The 17,980-nt window shown below is 39.1% G+C and overlaps 1 long non-coding RNA gene across 1 annotated transcript; it reads left to right on the top strand.

The window, feature by feature from the left end:
* The first annotated feature begins 1,543 nt into the window (after positions 1-1,543).
* Positions 1,544-17,605, top strand: LOC137770885 (uncharacterized). The gene is made up of 3 exons (XR_011075254.1): positions 1,544-1,636; positions 2,069-2,186; positions 15,768-17,605. It is a non-coding gene; the product is annotated as an uncharacterized lncRNA (long non-coding RNA).
* The last annotated feature ends 375 nt before the right edge of the window (positions 17,606-17,980 follow it).

The following is a 17,980-nucleotide window of genomic DNA, read 5'->3' as shown; positions in this document are numbered from 1 at the left end:
ACAGAGAAGACAATAATACTTAAAAGGATTCTACTGAATAGTAAATATGATGATACAAATATAGCACTTAGCACAGCGCCCTGAACATAGGATTTTCTAAGTGTCAGCCATGACGATCTTTTTTTTTTTTTTAACTAGTTTATTTATTTATTTTTGGCTGTGTTGGGTCTTCGTTGCTGCGCACGGGCTTTCTCTAGTTGCAGCGAACCGGGGCTACTCTGCATTGTGGTGCGCGGGCTTCTCATTGTGGTGGCTTCTCTTGTTGAGGATCACGGTCTCTAAGGCACATGGGCTTCAGTAGTTGTGGCACACAGGCTTAGTTGCTCTGCTGCATGTGGGATCTTCCCGGACCAGGACTCGAATCCATGTCCCCTGCATTGGCAGGCGGATTCTTAACCACTGTGTACCAGGGAAGCCCAGCCATGACGATCTTTATGCAACTTGGCTGACGGAATTCAACTGATATTACAGTCTGACAGCCCACAGGATAAATCTTTGGCCACTACAGCCCTGCAGCTGCCTGAGCTAAAGAATCATTTTGAATGGTTTTAGAAAGTCCCAGGGTTTCTGAATGTCTTTGAGGTGAGCCAAGAATTTAGGCTTTTAAACTCTTCGGTGAACGGATATTTTTCTGTTTACATTCTATTTCAGAATTGAAAAGGGTTATGATTTTTTTTCGTTATAGGAATGATATAGTTTATTGTAAAAAAAAATATCACTACAGATACATGTAAGTAGAAAGGAAAAATAATACAAAAGCTCTTTACTCTGAGCTAACACTGACATTGGTGAATACCCTATCATGCATCTCTGTGTATATCCATGAAGCTTTGTGGGTCTACCTCTTGCTGGGGGCCCCAAAAACTCCATGCCCGGCTCTCTCATCTTCAAGTCTCAGCTTCTCCTCTGGAACAACAGGATCCAAGTCCTGTTTCAGAATCCTCTTCTCTTCAATAAACTGTCTAGTGACAATAGATTAACCCTTCTCACCCTCGGTCTTTGTAGTCTGCATGCACTTCACGGATTCTATGGGCTGAGCAATTCGATCCCCCAAAGCCTTACCCCAGAAAGTGCTTCATCCTAGAACACCACAGGCTTACACATTTTCCTCCTAACAACTGTTTGTTTATAAATTTTTTTTATACCGTCTCTTAAAAAGTTTACCTCTTTGTGAATGACTCATTTCTTTTTTAGTGCAATGACTATTTTTTCCCCCAAATGTGCTAAAGATATATACTACGAGAAGGAATATTTCCACATATAGTTTCAAAGATATACTCAACCATAGACTGACACAACAGTTGAGTGTCTGAGAATATTGTATAGAATGTTATATAGAACAACATTTAGATGAATTCAGAATTGTTCTTTGTGAACGTACGCCAAGGGAAAGGGGGTGACTCACGAGTCAGTTCTGTGCAGGTACTGTTTCTGTTCTTTAAAGAACTCTCATGCACAAAATTTTGTTGTTCTAAAAGTGGTTTCTATGGTATAACATAATTTTGCAGTGCAGTTTGACATTGAAAACTGGTGAATAAAATGGCGCAAAAGAAGAGTGTACCTTCCAAAGAATGGCTGCCTCAAACCCTCCCTCCACTACTTGCCATCCACGTCCTAGTCTACTCTTCCTTTTGTGGTGAGGATATTAAACCTTCATTGCACTAATTTTATGAATAAATATTTATTTTCAATTTTTATCATTATATAAGCTTGTTTTCAGTGTGCAGTTGATACATCTTTCTATCAAGTGAAAATTGTTTGGGTGTCTTAGTTTGGGATGAAATAAATCATAATTTGTTCCATTGAAATTCATAACGATTAAAAAAACTTAATGGCTTTATATTTAGCGGCAAAGTTTTCAGGAATAAATTGAAGCTATCAAGAAAGGTATAGATGCATTCATTTAGCTGTTTCACCACTGTTTCCCATGGGCTGCCAGATTCCCATTCAGTAATATTAAGGAGACTGCCTCTCTGTATTCTCCCCTCAATTGGATAGTGAATCCTAGATTCCCCACGTTTTCATTTCTTGAACCCCTCTTCCTATTTTTCATATCTGTATTAATCAGGATTTTTGCTCATAAGAGAAATCAAATCTCCGTGTTATGGCAAAACTGGGACTTTCTGGAATAATGCAAGGGGTTCAGAGAATCGAAGAGAGCCTGACAGATGGAATCAAAGCTGCAGGTGAGTCTGTTTTGGAATTACAGACCACAGCTGCTGGGACCACGGCCACTGCTTGGCTGTGGCTGGTGCCATTGGGTCTAATTTTTGCACCATTAATCCTAATCATCCCTTACTCATTGTCTCATTTGGTCCAAATTAAAAATAATAGGTAAGACAGTCTACTGATTGGGACCCTTGTGCCTGGGTCCCAATCATCAGTGTGTGAAATGTCTTCTCCCTTTGGATTCTGTAGTGGGAGGTTGGGTACCACCTCCATTCACTATTGTACCCATGGGGGCTTCTCCTGAAAGAGAAGAGATTTTACTTCTTCAAATCTTCACTCTCAATTCTGGGTCTTTGTACACACGCTACACTATCTACTTTAAGCACCTTCTTCCTTTGCCTAAAGTCTATTATTTTTCAACCTTAGTTGGCACTTACTTCTGGAAGAATAAGGCCCCAGTCTTAACATTTGTCACCAGGTAATTGTCTATTTGTATTTCTCACGTGACTGCAGGTTGCCCGGAAGTGTGGTTTGCATTTTTGCTTGTCCAGCACTGTATTCTCTGTGAACAGCAGTGTCTAACACATACTTCTGTTTATATTTGTTCCATACATGAGTAAAACGTTTATTAAGACCTTGGAGAAATAAATTGGAATAGTAAAAACTTCCAGTTCTTTCTCTGGATTAAGTGTGATTACCTCAGTTATGAAACTTGTAAAGAAAGGAAAGCCTAACTGTGAATATCGTCTCTAAATTCATTTGCAGCTGACTTTCCCCATGTCTTTCTTAAGCTCATACACGGATTTTCATTGTGAAATATCCCGTTTTTCCGGTTTAATATCTTTTGGTCCAAAAGATCCCCAATGCAGAGCAAAAATATCTATTATTGTATTACTAGCATGAAGCCAAGTTCACAATTTAAATAATTATATGTATTCAACAGAGTTTCTCAAAGAACTTTCTCAGAAATTGCAATTTAAGAAATGAAAAATATTTTTATAAGCTGACACATTTAATTATTATCATTTTAGATAAATCTGTTTTGGAGTCTGATATTTTTGTATTTATTTCACCAGTATGATCCAGACTCAATGTGTTTACTGGCAACATAGTCCAGGGATTATACTCCCACATTGAAACAATAATCATATTGCAACGTCAGTGCTCTTCATAATGCATTGCCATCAGCATTTATTTGACACCAAGTATGCACCAGCTACTAGAAACAGAAAAATCTCTGGGACATTAGGAATGCTAAGTAGCCTTGCTTTGGGATGAATAAAATAGGGTGTGGTCTGCCCTTCAATGGGGTGAATCTAGAGTGGGGTAATGTGACACTGGGTCATCTTTTGGGATCTCAGTAAAAATGGTGCCAGTCACACCCCAGCATGGGACGTTGATGACCGCTTTGGTGGGGAGATGGTATGAGTAGGAAGCAGAAGCAGCAGCAGCAGGGATAAGGCATCTCAGTTTCAGATGCCTCCCCGTGAGAGACTGGCGCCAAAGGAGGAGGGGAGGCTCCAGCAGCAGAGATGGATGGCTTTCATAGGAGAACATCGGGGCACAGCTTGAGACTTTAAGTAAGCGTAGTGTCTTATTCACATCTGCAGTGAACGTGAGAATAAGGGCGAACTTATTTGTACCAAACTTGTTACTTCACAGTTGAAACACTAGGTTGTAAGGCTCTGCAAAACACAAGTTATTATTGTTGTTTTCTGAGGACATTCCCCCCTGAAGTTATATGCTTTCGATTATATGCCATAGATATTTTTTAATTCTGTGATTTTATTTATTTATTATTTTTAAATTTTTTTAATAGATCTTTATTGGAGTATAATTGCTTCACATTACTGTGTTAATTTCTGTTGCACAACAAAGTGAATCAGCCATACGCATACACATGTCCCCATATCCCCTCCCTCTTGCGTCTCCCTCCCACCCTCCCTATCGCACCCCTCTAGGTCATTGCAAAGCACCGAGCCGATCTCCCTGTGCTATGCTGCTGCTTCCCACCAGCCAACTATTTTTTACATTCCATACTGTATATATGTCGATGCTACTCTCACTTTGCCCCACCTTTGACCTCCCACCCCATGTCCTCAAGTCCATACTCTATGTCTGCCTCTTTATTCCTGCCCTGCCACTAGGTTCATCAGTACCTTTTTTTTTTTTTTTTTAGATTCCATATATATGCATTAGCATATGGTATTAGTTTTTCTCGTTCTGACTTACTTCACTCTGTCTGACAGACTCTAGGTCCATCCATCTCACTACAAATAACTCAATTTCGTATCTTTTTATGGCTGAGTAATATTCCATTGTATATATGTGCCACATCTTCTTTATCCATTCATCTGTCGATGGACACTTAGGTTGCCTCCATGTCCTGGCTATTGTAAATAGAGCTGCAATGAACATTGTGGTACATGTCTCTTTCTGAATTATGGTTTTCTCAGGGTATACGCCCAGTAGTGGGATTGCTGACTCATATGGTTGTTCTATTTTTAGTTTTTTAAGGAACCTCCGTACTGTTTTCCATAGTGGTTGTATCAATTTACACTCCCACCAACAGTGCAAGAGGGTTCCCTTTTCTCCACACCCTCTCCAGTATTTATTGCTTGTAGATTTTTTGCTGATGGCCATTCTGACTGGTGTGAGGTGATACCTCACTGTAGTTTTGATTTGCATTTCTCTAATAATTAGTGATGTTGAGCATCTTGTCATGTGCCTCTTGGCCATCTGTATGTCTTCCTACGTGAAATGTCTGTTTAGGTCTTCCACCCATTTTTTAAGTGGATTGTTTGTTTTCTTTGATATTGAGCCGCATGAGCTGTTTATATATTTTGGAGATTAATCCTTTGTCTTTTGTTTCATTAGCAAATATTTTCTCCCATTCTGAGGGTTGTCTTTTTGTCTTATTTATGGTTTCCTTTGCTGTGCAAAAGCTTTTAAGTTTCATTAGGTCCCATTTGTTTATTTTTGTTTTTATTTCCATTCCTCTAGGAGGTGGGTCAAAAAGGATCTTGCTGTGATGTATGTCATAGAGTGTTCTGCCTATGTTTTCCTCTAAGAGTTTTATAGTGTCTGACCTTACATTTAGGTCTTTAATCCATTGTGAGTTTATTTTTGTGTATGGTGTTAGGGAGTGTTCTAAGTTCATTCTTTTACATTTAGCTGTTCAGTTTTCCCAGCAGCACTTATTGAAGAGGCTGTCTTTTCTCCATTGTATATTCTTGCCTCCTCTGTCATAAATTAGGTGCCCATATGTGCGTGGGTTTATCACTGGGCATTCTATCCTGTACCATTGATCTATGTTTCTGTTTTTGTGCCAGTACCATACTGTCATGATTACTGTAGCTTTGTGGTATAGTTTGAAGTCAGGAAGCCTGATTCCTCCAACTCTGTTTTTCTTTCTCAAGATTGCTTTGGCTATTCAGGGTCTTTTATGTTTCCATACGAATTGTAAAATTTTTTGTTCTAATTCTGTGAAGAATGCCATTGGTAGTTTGATAGGGATCGCATTGAATCTGTAGATTGTTTTGGGTGGTATAGTCATTTTCACAATATTGATTCTTCCAATCCAAGAACATGGTACATTTCTCCAACCGTTTATGTCATCTTTGATTTCTTTCATCCGTGTTTTATAGTTTCTGTGTACAAGTCTTTCACCTCCTTAGGCAGGTTTATTCCTAGGTATTTTATTCTTTTTGTTGCAATGGTAAGTGGGAGTGTTACCTTAATTTCTCTTTCTGATTTTTCATCATTAATGTATAGGAATGCCAGAGATTTCTGTGCATTAATTTTGTATCCTGCAACCTTACCAAATTCATTGATTAGTTCTAGTAGTTTTCTGGTGACATCTTTAGGATTTTCTATGTATAGTATCATGTCATCAGAAAACAGTGACAGTTTTACTTGTTTTTTTCCAATTTACATTCCATTTATTTCTTTTTTCTTCCCTGATTGCCGTGGCTAGGACTTACAGGTAACTATGTTGAATCAGAGTGGCGAGAGTGGACATCCTTGTCTTGTTCCTGATCTTAGTGGAAATGCTTTCAGTTTTTCACCATTGAGTATGATGCTTGCTGTGGGTTTGTCACATATGGCCTTTATTATGTTGAGGTAGGTTCCCTCTATGCCCATTTTCTGGAGAGTTTTTATCATAAATTGGTGTTGAACTTTGTCAAAAGCTTTTTCTTCATCTATTGAGATGATCATGTGGTTTTTGTTACTTAATTTGTTAATGTGGTATATCACATTGATTGACTTGCGTATATTGAAGAATCCTTGCATCCCTGGGATAATTCCCACTTGATCATGGTGTATGATCCTTTCAGTGTGCTGTTGGATTCTGTTTGTTAGTATTTTGTTCAGGACTTTTGCATCTGTGTTCATCAGTGATATTGGTCTATAATTATCTTTTTTTGTGTTATCTTTTTCTGGTTTTGGTATCAGGGTGATGGTGGCTTCATAGAATGAATTTGGGAGTGTTTCTCCCTGTGCAATTTTTTGGAATAGTTTGAGAAGGATTGGTGTTAGCTCTTCTCTAAATGTTTCATAGAATTTGCCTGTGAAGCCGTCAGGCCCTGGACTTTTGTTTGTTGGAAGATTTTTAATTGCGGTTTCAATTTCATTACTTGTGATAGGTCTGTTTATATTTTCTAATTCTTCCTGGTTCAGTCTTGGAAAATTGTACCTTTCTAAGAATTTGTCCATTTCTTCGTGGTTGTCAATTTTATTGGCATATAGTTGTTTGTAGTAGTCTCTTATAATCCTTTGTATTTCTGCAGTGTCAGTTGTGATTTCTGCTTTTTCATTTCTAAGTTTATTGATTTGCATCCTCTCCTTTTTTTTCTTGATGAATCTGGCTAAGGATTTATCAACTTTGTTTATCTTCTCAAAGAACCAGCTTTTAGTTTTATTGATCTTTGCTGTTGTTTTCTTCGTTTCTATTTCATTTATTTCTGCTCTGATCTTTATGATTTCTTTCCTTCTACTGACTATGGGTGTTCTTTGTTCTTCTTTCTCTAGTTGTTTTAAGTGTAGGGTTAGATTGTTTATTTGAGATACTTCTTGTTTCTTGAGGTGAGATTGAATTGCTGTAAACTTCCCTCTTAGAACTGCTTTTGCTGCATCCCATAAGTTTTGGGTTGTCATGTTTTCATCGTCATTTGTTTCTATGTGTTTTTTTATTTCTTCTTTGATTTTTTCAGTGATCTCCTGGTTATTTACAGCACACTGTTTAGCCTCCCTGTATATGTTTTTTTACAGTTTTTTTCCTGTAATTGATTTCCAGTCTTATAGCGTTGTGGTCAGAAAAGATGCTTGATACGATTTCAATTTTCTTAAATTTTCCGAGGCTTGATTTCTGACCCAAGATGTGATCTATCCTGGAGAATGTTCCGTGTGCACTTGAGAAGAAAGTGTATTCTGCCACTTTTGGGTGGAATGTTCTATAAATATCAGTTAGATCTATCGGGTCTATTGTGTTTAGACACATTTAAAGCTTGTGTTTCCTTATTTATTTTCTGTTTGGATGATCTGTCCATTGATGTCAGTGGGGTGTTAAAAGTTCCCTACTATTATTGTATTACGGTCAATTTCTCCTTTCATGGTTGTTAGCATTTGCCTTATGTATTGAGGTGCTCCTATGTTGGGTCCATAAAAATTTATAATTGTTATATTTTCTTCTTGGATTGATCCTTTGATCATTATGTAGTGTCCCTCCTTATCCCTTGTAACAGTCTTTATTTTAAAGTCTATTTTATCTGATAACGAGTATTGCTACTCCAGCATTGTTTTGATTTCCATTTGAATGGAATATCTTTTTCCATCCCTTCACTTTCAGTCTGTATGTGTCCCTAGGTCTGAAGTGAGTCTCTTGTAGACAGCATATATACGTGTCTTGTTTTTGTATCCATTCAGCCAGTCTGTGTCTTTCGTTTGGGGCATTTAATCCATTTACATTCAAGGTTATTATCATATGTATGTTCCTATTACCATTTTCTTAATTGTTTTAGGTTTGTTTTTGTGGGTCTTTTTCTCCTCTTGTGTTTCCCTGTTAGAGAAGTTTCTTTAGCATTTGTTGTAAAGCTGTTTTGTTGGTGCTGAATTCTCTTAGCTTTTGCTTGTCTGAAAAGCTTTTGACTTCTCCATCGAATCTGAATGAGATCCTTGCTGGGTAGGCTAATCTTGGTTGTAGGTTTTTCTCTTTCATCACTTTAAGTATATCCTGCCACTCCCTTCTGGCCCGCAGAGTTTCTGCTGAAAAATCAGCTCATAACCTTATGGGGATTCCTTTGTTTGTTATTTTTTTTTTTTCCTTTGCTGCTTTTAATATTTTTTCTTTGAATTTAATTTTTGTTAGTTTGATTAATATGTGTCTTGGTGTGTTTTTCCTAGGGTTTATCCTGCATAGGACTCTCTGTGCTTCCTGGACTTGGGTGACTATTTCCTCTCCCATGTTAGGGAAATTTTCAACTATAATCTCTTCAAATGGTTTCACAGACCCTTTCTTTTTCTCTTCTTCTTGTGGGACCCCTATAATTCGAATGTTGGTGCATTTCATGTTGTCCCAGAGGTCTCTGAGACTGTCTTCAATTCTTTTCATTGTTTTTTCTTTATTCTGCTCCTTGGCAGTTATTTCCACCATTTTGTCTTCCAGCTCACTTATTCGTTCTTCTGCTTCAGTTATTCTGTTATTGATTCCTTCTAGTGTATTTTTGATTTCAGTTATTGTGTTGTTCTTCTCTGTTTGTTCTCTAGTTCTTCTAGTTCTTTGTTGAACACTTCTTGTATTTTCTCAGTCAGTGCCTCCATTCTATTTCCGAGATTCTGGATCATCTCTACTGTCATTACTCTGAATTCTTTTTCAGGTAGATTGCCTATTTCCTCTTCATTTATTTGGTGTTGTAGGTTTTTACCTTGCTCCTTCATCTGTGACATATTTTTTTGCCGTCTCTTTTTTTTTTTTTTTTTTTTGTGAGTGGGATTGTGTTCCTGTCTTACTGGTTATTTGGCCTGAGGCTTCCAACACTGGAGTTTGTAGGCTGTTGGGTAGAGCTGGGTCTTGGTGCTGAGATGAGGAACTCCATGAGACCTCACTCCAGTGACTATTCCCTGGGGCCTGAGGTTCTCTGTTAGGCCAGTGATTTGGACTCGGAGCTCCCAGCGCAGGAGCTTCGGCCTGACCCTGGGCTCCTGAACCAAGAATCCCGCAAGCCATGTGGGGCGGCCAAAAAAAATTATTTTTAATTAAAAAAAATAAAAAATAAAATTAGACTAGGAAACTAACAGATATGTTAAAAGGAATATAAAGCTAAAAATATAGATGAATGAACAACTGGAAAGTACATCAGTACCACAATAGTAAAAAAGAGGAGGAAGGAAGAGAAAGAAAAAAAAAGGGTGGGGGCAATGCCTTGACTGTGGAGGGCAGGGCCTAAGCAAGAGCAAGTTTTGGGTGGTGGGCGGGGCCAATGCTCAGGACCCACAGGGCTGGAAAAGGCCCTGGCGGCTGTGGGGGGTGAGGATTGGGCTCAAGGGACAGAAGAGGCCCAGGTGTGCCCCCCCACTCCTGGTCTCAGAGGGCAGGGCACCTCACCTGGGAGCCCAGCAGGCTTCCTGGGCTCGAGTGGGTGGGCAAACACCCTCCTCTCCTGCTCCTCTGGTCTGGGGTCTGGAGGGCCCCTCCTGCCTGCCTCTCCTGATCTCCCTGGCCTCAGGGGCTCTGATCCTGTCTGGCCTCCACTTCTCCTCCCCGCTCAGTCCTCCTACATCCTACTGGTTCACTTTGGGGTTCCTCCCATCTCCTTGGGTGTTAGAGTTCCCCACCAGCGGCCGGCAGGTGCCCTAGTTGTGGGGAGACGCTAACTCTGTGTCTTCCCACACTGCCATCTTGACTCCGCCTCTAATTTATTTATTTTTATTGAAATATAGTTGATTTACAATGTTCCATTAGTGTCAGGTGTACAGAAATATGCTATAGATATTATCTTACTGATTCTTGCAGTAGTCCAAAGTGGTTGGAATTGGCCAGAAATAATTGTTTTTACTTCGCAGATAAACTGATGCAGACAAAATCTTTATATCCAGTCCTGCAATGATCAGTCAGTCAATCCAGGAACAAAGCCAAGTCTCTCCAACTTCTGACCTTACTTTCTCTTGACCATGACTCTCCAGCCTTGGAGGGGAGAGGTATGGACAGACATCCAAAATCGTGATTGTTTGTGGTTATTTAAATTCCCAGTAGGGCCCACAGGGCAGATTCGGACAGTTGCTAATCAGGGAAGGGAAGGGATGCAGAGACAAGGGAGGAGCAGCCAAGAAACAATATGGCAGCCTTGGGGCGGGTCCTGGTTCCGCCTCGAGGGATATAGGGAACAATATCCTTGAGCTCTTTACAGAACTAAAATCCCCAACAAATGGAAGATGTTAGCATTCTTCAACCAGATTAAAGGAAGCACAGAAACTCATCAGACCGCCTGAGGGCAGATTAAAGGAGTGCAGGCTCTGCACACATCCTGATCCTTACCAACACCCCATCCTTGAACCATTGCTATAAAGCTTCTCACCAGATTCCTCCAGGTTGAGACACACAGTTTTGAGGTTCATGAGCCTGCTGTGTCCCCCTTTTCCTGGTGGAGAAATAAAGCTATTCTTTGCTACTTCACCCACTAAATAAATAAATAAATAAATAAATAAATAAATTCCCAGTAGGTAGTAGGAATGTGTGGGGTCATGAGTTAGTGAGGAAGTTCCATTTCCATGGTGTCTCTGCTGCCCATTTGCTGGGTGACTTCTCTTTCAGCCTCTCTGGGTTTCATTTCTTCCTTTGCAGGTAAGATGCTTGGGCCAAATCAGAGATGGCTCACCTGAGGTCCATGGATCCCTCCCTTCCCACCCTAGCAGTTGCATCATTTATGAATAGCTTTCAGGGAGTTGACAAATCTAAACTTCTGTATGACAGACATGTGGAATATGTGCAGTTTTCTAAGCAGAGAGTTGAGAGATAGTATCAGATTTCCAAAGAAGTCTGTGATCAAAAATGACTGACAACAAACAAGTCAACAAAATTAGAATACATAATTTCAAAGGCCGTAACTGAGTTGAATACCTATGTATATAATCCTAGTATTCTAGGATTAAATGTCACATGTATTAACAAAAGCCTTTTCCCAGTGTAATTTCCAAGCACTAATAGTTATAGGATTTCAAGACAAATAGCCTCAAAGCCAATCTGTGAATAAATATGAGAGGGCAGCCCATGATATCACTATATCTGAATGTGTCTGGAATTCTAATACATTTAAGTCTCTTCATTTGTTCTTATTTCATGTGATAAGCCTACATGTCCTCTGTGAGAACTCCTGAGGAATGGTTGAATCATTTGTTTTGCAGACATGTGGGTGCTCTCACTTCTCACAATATGTTAATGCTTTTTAAAAAAATGTTCCTGAGAAGACAGATTTGCTTGGGATCCCAATGTGTAAAGCTCGTGTTTTTGGTTGCAAACTCAATTAAGTGCATCATGTTGAAATCATAAAATCATTTCAGGAGCTCTTTATCACTTTTTTGGAAAAAAAAAAGATTCTGGCAGCAAATAAGGGAGTTTCCTTAAAGTTTCTGAATGCTTCTATTATTCTCAGTGGGAATTTGCCAGCAGGACACTTGGAACGTGTCTGTTTTTGGAAAGCTAGGGAATTCTTATCATTATGTACATGGGAAAATATAACAACTTGTTATTTAGAGGATGCAAGGAAATGAATGGTGGTCTAGCTGGTTGGTGGTCAGGGACAGGTTGAATGATTCCCAAGTCAATTTTTCTTTCAGCCCCAAGATGTCTTACATGCACATTGCAGTGCAAATGCCCTCAAAACTCTCTTTGTAGGCAACAACAGCAGTGACTGTGACTGCATCACTGCAAAGGCTGAAACCATTGCTCCAAGGTCATGATATTCTGGTCTATTAGAGGCAGCTCCATCTCATATCACTGTTCTTACCTTCTCCTCCATCATCATGTCCAACTCATTCTTCATGCAGATATTTTCTAGATTTCTCTTTTTCTTTCCACAATCACAATCTAGTCTTAATTCCATTTCATCTCTACTACTCTTACTTCTCTAAATGCCCTCCCATTTTTTCCCATCATCTTTCCTCCTGTGAGTTCAGTTACACTGAGCAGTAAGTATTATCTTCCTCATGCATTCTTGATCTATTACCCACCTGTCTATCTATCTATCTACCTACCTATTTCACGATCCTTTAATATTTATCAGTAAATACAAACAACCTGTAAGTAAGCCTTATTTTTTTCTGTATCACAGTACATTTATCCAACATTTATGTTCTATGAGGCGCTTGATAGTAAAAAGAGAAGGATGATAGAAATGGGCCTTTAACATTGCAGGGGATCACAGACTTGTAGATTAAATAGACATTAGACAATTATGCTTTTCTTCTTAGCACTTGTCAAAATGATAAGTAATTGATTTAGTGTTCAATTTTATCTCCCTCACTGGAGAATGGACGATGGCTGTCAGTTCAACCTTATTCCCACCACCTAGCACGATGCCTGACACATAATAGGGGGAGAACACATATTTGTTGAATTAACTACTGAATCATAGCTAGGACAATGTGGCACATTCAAGCTTCAGTGAAGACAGCTAGGGTCTATTTTCTTCTGCAGAGAGAGATCAGAGAATGTTCCACAAAAAGGACAGTGTCTGAGCTGAGACTTACAGAATCTATATCAGTAGGAGTTGAGGAAAACAGGCAAGTTGGCTAGTGCTGTGGCAAAGGATAAATATAGGAACTGTTAGGAGAGAGAACTGGAATGGGCTTTTTTCTGTAAGTCAGCATTTCTGAAAGTGTGTTCTGAGGACGCTGGTCCTGCCTGTTGTTCAGAGAACATCGTTTTTCCATGGGCAGTAGTGAGCTGGTAAATGGTTAACAGGTGGCTTTCTTGGAAAGATTAAAAGTCTGATTCATAGCATTTGTTGGGAAGAGATGCAGTGTAGCACCCCATTGTATAGTATTTCTACCACATAGATAACAGACATCAGTAACTTCAAGATCAGAACTGTATGGGAGGAAAAACACATTTCCCTCTACCTTATGAGCTTTACCACACAGATTAACAAGAGGAAAACACACAGAAGTTTATGAACATGGATACCTCAGGAATACATGGGAGATACTCAGGGAAAAATGAGTCACTCCCCGAAATGGCTTAGCATTTAGGTTTAAATGCCATCTCAGTAGGGAAAGGGGAGAGGGGATGTAGGCCTCCTAGGGGAGAGGAAATGATTGTTAGGAAAGATGAATGGGCCCTTCAAAGAATGGGTGGGAGGTATGAGAGTTTGTGACAAAGTTTGACTCGGTGCGGTGTTGACCTCTGTTCTCTCCTGTGAGAAGAGTCCCTCCTTCCTAGTTGATGAACCTCTCGGGGAGGGTGGTCTGCGACAACTGAGTCCCTTTTGGAGGCCCTGTCTTTTGGCAAATGAGAGTTCAGAGAAAGCCTCTCCCTGCATTTGCCGGTTTTTTGAGAGCCTACAGCTCAAAGTAATCAGCACACCAAAGAGGCGTATTTTGAGGTACATATTCTCCCACTCTTCATAAGATAATTAGAAAGTGATGAATTTTGGGTATTCATTGCCTTCGTTTTTAATATAATTTATTTACTTGTAATTTTATATGATTTAATTTTTATATTGGTTGTGTATAATAACTGACCTTCACAATTCATGAAACTTTTAACAGTAGGCTTTTTTTAAAAAATTGAAGTATGGTTGATTTACCGTGTTGTGTTAGTTTCAGGTGTATAGCACAGTGATTCAGGTATATATATATAATATATATATATATATACACACACACATACATACATATATATATTCTTTTTCAGATTCTTTTCCATTATAGGCTATTACAAGATATTGAATTTCGTTCCCTGTGCTACACAGTAGGTCCTTGTTGATTATCTATTTTATATATAGTATTGTGTATCTGTTAATCCCAAACTCCTAATTTATCCTCCCCTCCTTCCCCTTTGTTTACCATAAGTTTGTTTTCTATGTTAACAGATGGCTTTTATAAGCTAATAGCTAAATGCAACATCCTGGTTAAGTATTCTTAATATACCATAGTTTCCTTTAAGAGATTCACCATGAATATTTGTTATAAAAAATATTTGAATTCTGAGAAGCTTTGAATCAAAAACACATATCTCTCTTAGTTTACCGACTGGGCAATAAACTTATTTTTAGAGTAATAGGTACTAACAAGTCTCAGAACAAGAGTGACAGGGCGTCGTGTATCTCGGGGGCATGCTGACTCATTGTCCAATCTGCTTATCTCTGTTACTAGAAATAGTGATAGAATTTACTGTTTCCCATTTTCCTTTTCCCTTTTTTCCTAATTCCTTATAAATGTAATGTATCCTCATTGGAATGCCTACTCCAAATCATATTCTACTTTCTCAAATTTCTGCTTGAGCCACATTTCTTCCAAGAAGTTTTTCGGTTTGTTTCCAGATAGCTGTCTGCTAGTTGTAGTTTTGCCCGTTACCCTGATTTTTAATTTTGGTCTTTTCTGCTTCCTACCTTTATAATTTCTACTTTTGTCCAATGGTTAATTATTTTTTTCCTATTGTACCATTTCTATTGGATATATGTAGCTGTCAACATAATGTATTTATAACATGGATTTGTGTTCATGCTTTTCTCACCTCTGGTAGTAGATCACAATCTCATAGAATGGACTCTGTACCTTCCATATTTGTACAATTCTAACAGTGCTTGGTGCAGAATTCCATCAAGCGTGTTTGCCCATAATAATATTTCTAACCTCCAAAACAAGTGATTATAGAGAAGGGGTAACAGACACCTTCAGAATGCTCAAGTTTTGTTCCCAGCATACACAAGCTTGTTAACTAGAGCTGGAAGCCAATTGGTAGCACCTGGAAAACAATTCTGACTCTATATAATGGTTAGCTAGAGCAGAGGGCTGGCTGTCACCCTCTTATTTGTCGTCTGAACCTACCTCTGGAACTGTGCCAGAAGAACAAACAAAAGAACCTTCACTTTCCCATTTACTTTGTACTCTCTTCCTCCTCCCCCACCCTCTCTTCTGCTCCCCATTCTCTTTTTTCCCCTCCCCCTCTCCTTCCTACTCCTGCTATTATTACTGCCACCCCCTTCTTTTTCTTCATTAATTTCAGGGTTACACTAAATAATTTTGCAATTCTAGTCATACTCTGGGAATTACAGAAATAGACCTGTCAACTTTAGAAATGTAAAGTGGAAAGACTTAAAAAATAAAACTGAATTATTGTCATATTTTTTGCTTTGGCCGCTGTTTTTCTTACCATCAGACTTTTTATTTCCCTAGAAATGTGAGAAGCATGGCAGGTAGCTCTATAGCTCCCAGTCTTACCTAAACTCTTAGAAGAGCAGACAATCTTCTATAATGCTCTTGTGCTTAATAATGCTACTGAGAAATAACCCAGCCTGTTTATGTTAGTATACTTTCATGTTGAACATGTCCATATATGTAGAATACACTTAAGAACTTTTCCTTTTAATATTGCATTATAGGACTTCCCTGGTAGCTCAGTGGTTAAGAATCCGCCTGCCAATGCAGGGGACATGGGTTCGAGCCCTGATCCAGGAAGATCCCACATGCCGTGGAGCAGCTAAGCCTGTGTGCCACAACTACTGAGACTGTGCTCTAGAGCCCACGAGCCACAGCTACTGAGTCTGCCTGTCAGAACTACTGAAGCCCACTCGCCTAGAGCCCGTGCTCCACAACAGGAGAAGCCACCACAATGAGAAGCCCGCGCACCGCAACAAAGAGTAGGCCCCGCTTGCTGCAACTAGAGGAAGCCTGCGCAGGGCAACGAAGACCCAACGCAGCCAAAAATAATAAATAAATAAATAGATTTTCAAAATATATATTGCATTATAATATTAGAATATTTTACTACTGAGTAAATTTATGTATCATATTAGCTCTAGAGGAAATCCGAGAAACCATGTTGTTTAACTGCATCTACAATATTACAAGGAAGAAAAACTTAAAGGCACATAACAGGCTTGCTGAAGGTAAGAGGTAGAAAGCAGTTCTATTCTTTCCTTAGAGCCATGGCACTTTTTTTGTAATATAATTTAGTGTTTTTTTGGAATATTCATTCCTTATTCCCTAAGAGAGTCCTGTGATTCTTTCACTTGACTTTTGGAGCCCTATTCCTTTACTTCACATTCTTTCATTTTTAAGAAATTTTCTCCAAAGAGGAAGAAAACCTTCCTTGGTTCTGAATGGCTTCGTGGAAGATGAGAAGTTGAGAGGACCTCCGGGGTGACTGGGGAAGGACAGAAACCTGCCTTGTTCCACAGAAAGAGAAGACTCCTGAGGAACTAGCTTTAGAATGAGATGTCTTCTCATTGTTGGTCAGCTCAAGTGGACAATCAAGGTCTCTTGGGAAGTGACCCAAGGCATTTTCACCTGGGAACAAACTTCAAGCAAGAATAGCTAAAGGACCATCTTAGCCACAAGAATTTTCAATAAAATACTCCAAGATTGTCTAACCTAGGCCATTATCATTTCAAACGAACTTCTCTAGGTAATTATTGTAAAATATTTTTCCAACTAACTGCATGATGGGACTTTCCCTGTGGTTAACCATAAACCAGTAAGAATTTGAGGATTTTTATCAAGTATGATGCTCTGGTTGTAAAAGTATTGGTCTGAAACCAGGCTTTCTAAAGCTATGCAGAAAGCGGGGCCAGCCAACAGTTTGAGAGATATGAAGCTACCTCATGTTGATGGTACTTTAGGCTCTCCATTTCTCCTAGTTCAGGCTGGTTTGGTGACAGTAGCAGAGTTGCTTTCCTTAACAAAGCTCATTGTAAAGGCCATGGCAGTTTACGCAGAAGAAGTACATAAAATAGAGTGTCTAGACGAGAAGACACCAAGGTGGGGAATTTGGAGAGATGATAACACAAAAGAAATCTCCTAAGAAATCCCTCATTGAAGAATCAAAATGACTGAGTAAAGCCTGTGAGGGAGACCTAGGAATACCATTCAGACAGAGTAAAACTAGGGCAGTGAAGTAGCTTGGAATCAAGCCATCAGGGAAGAATTTACTTGAGATTCAACAGATACCTTATAAATAAGGAGGGAGGAGAGGCAGGTGAAAATGGGGTTGTTAGGACAGGTGAAGGGATTAGTTTTGAAAATGGGAGCAGGGTATTTCTTTCTTTGTGACAAAATTGAAGAAGTGTATAGGAGGAAATAAGGTAAACTTTTCTGATTAGAAAAGAGGAAGTCAGTCAAGCTTCTTAATGACTTAAACCTTTTCAGTGAAATAGCCTCTGGGTTTGGGTGTAGAAGACATACTAGGAATTTGAGGAATGTGAAAATTATTTAAAATAGACTCTAGGGGAAATAATGAAGAAAAGATTGCTAACTAATTTAAGCCTGGTTGAATTTAGTTAGCATGATTTTAAATAAGTACAATCAACCGTCATGGGTATGAGAACGATGGAAACCATAGGATTAACCCAAGATAGGGGATTATCATTGCTGGCATAACAAAATGCCAGGGGAAAAAAGTATTCTACGTTGATTTTTGGACATCTCTGAAACGACTTACCATGAAGGCTAGGCTGGGACAATAAAAAATGGGGCAGAGATACAAAAGGACTGTGGAAGGGAAATAAAAATGGAGTTGGTGTTGCTAAAAGAATCTCTAAAATGGAGCCAGGAGGCCATTAATGATGTGTGACTTATGTATGTCTCAGCCTGGATG

The sequence above is a fragment of the Eschrichtius robustus genome, chromosome 10 (assembly GCF_028021215.1).
Source record: "Eschrichtius robustus isolate mEscRob2 chromosome 10, mEscRob2.pri, whole genome shotgun sequence".
NCBI lineage: Eukaryota > Metazoa > Chordata > Mammalia > Artiodactyla > Eschrichtiidae > Eschrichtius > Eschrichtius robustus.
This window is presented reverse-complemented; position numbering and strand designations above follow the sequence as displayed.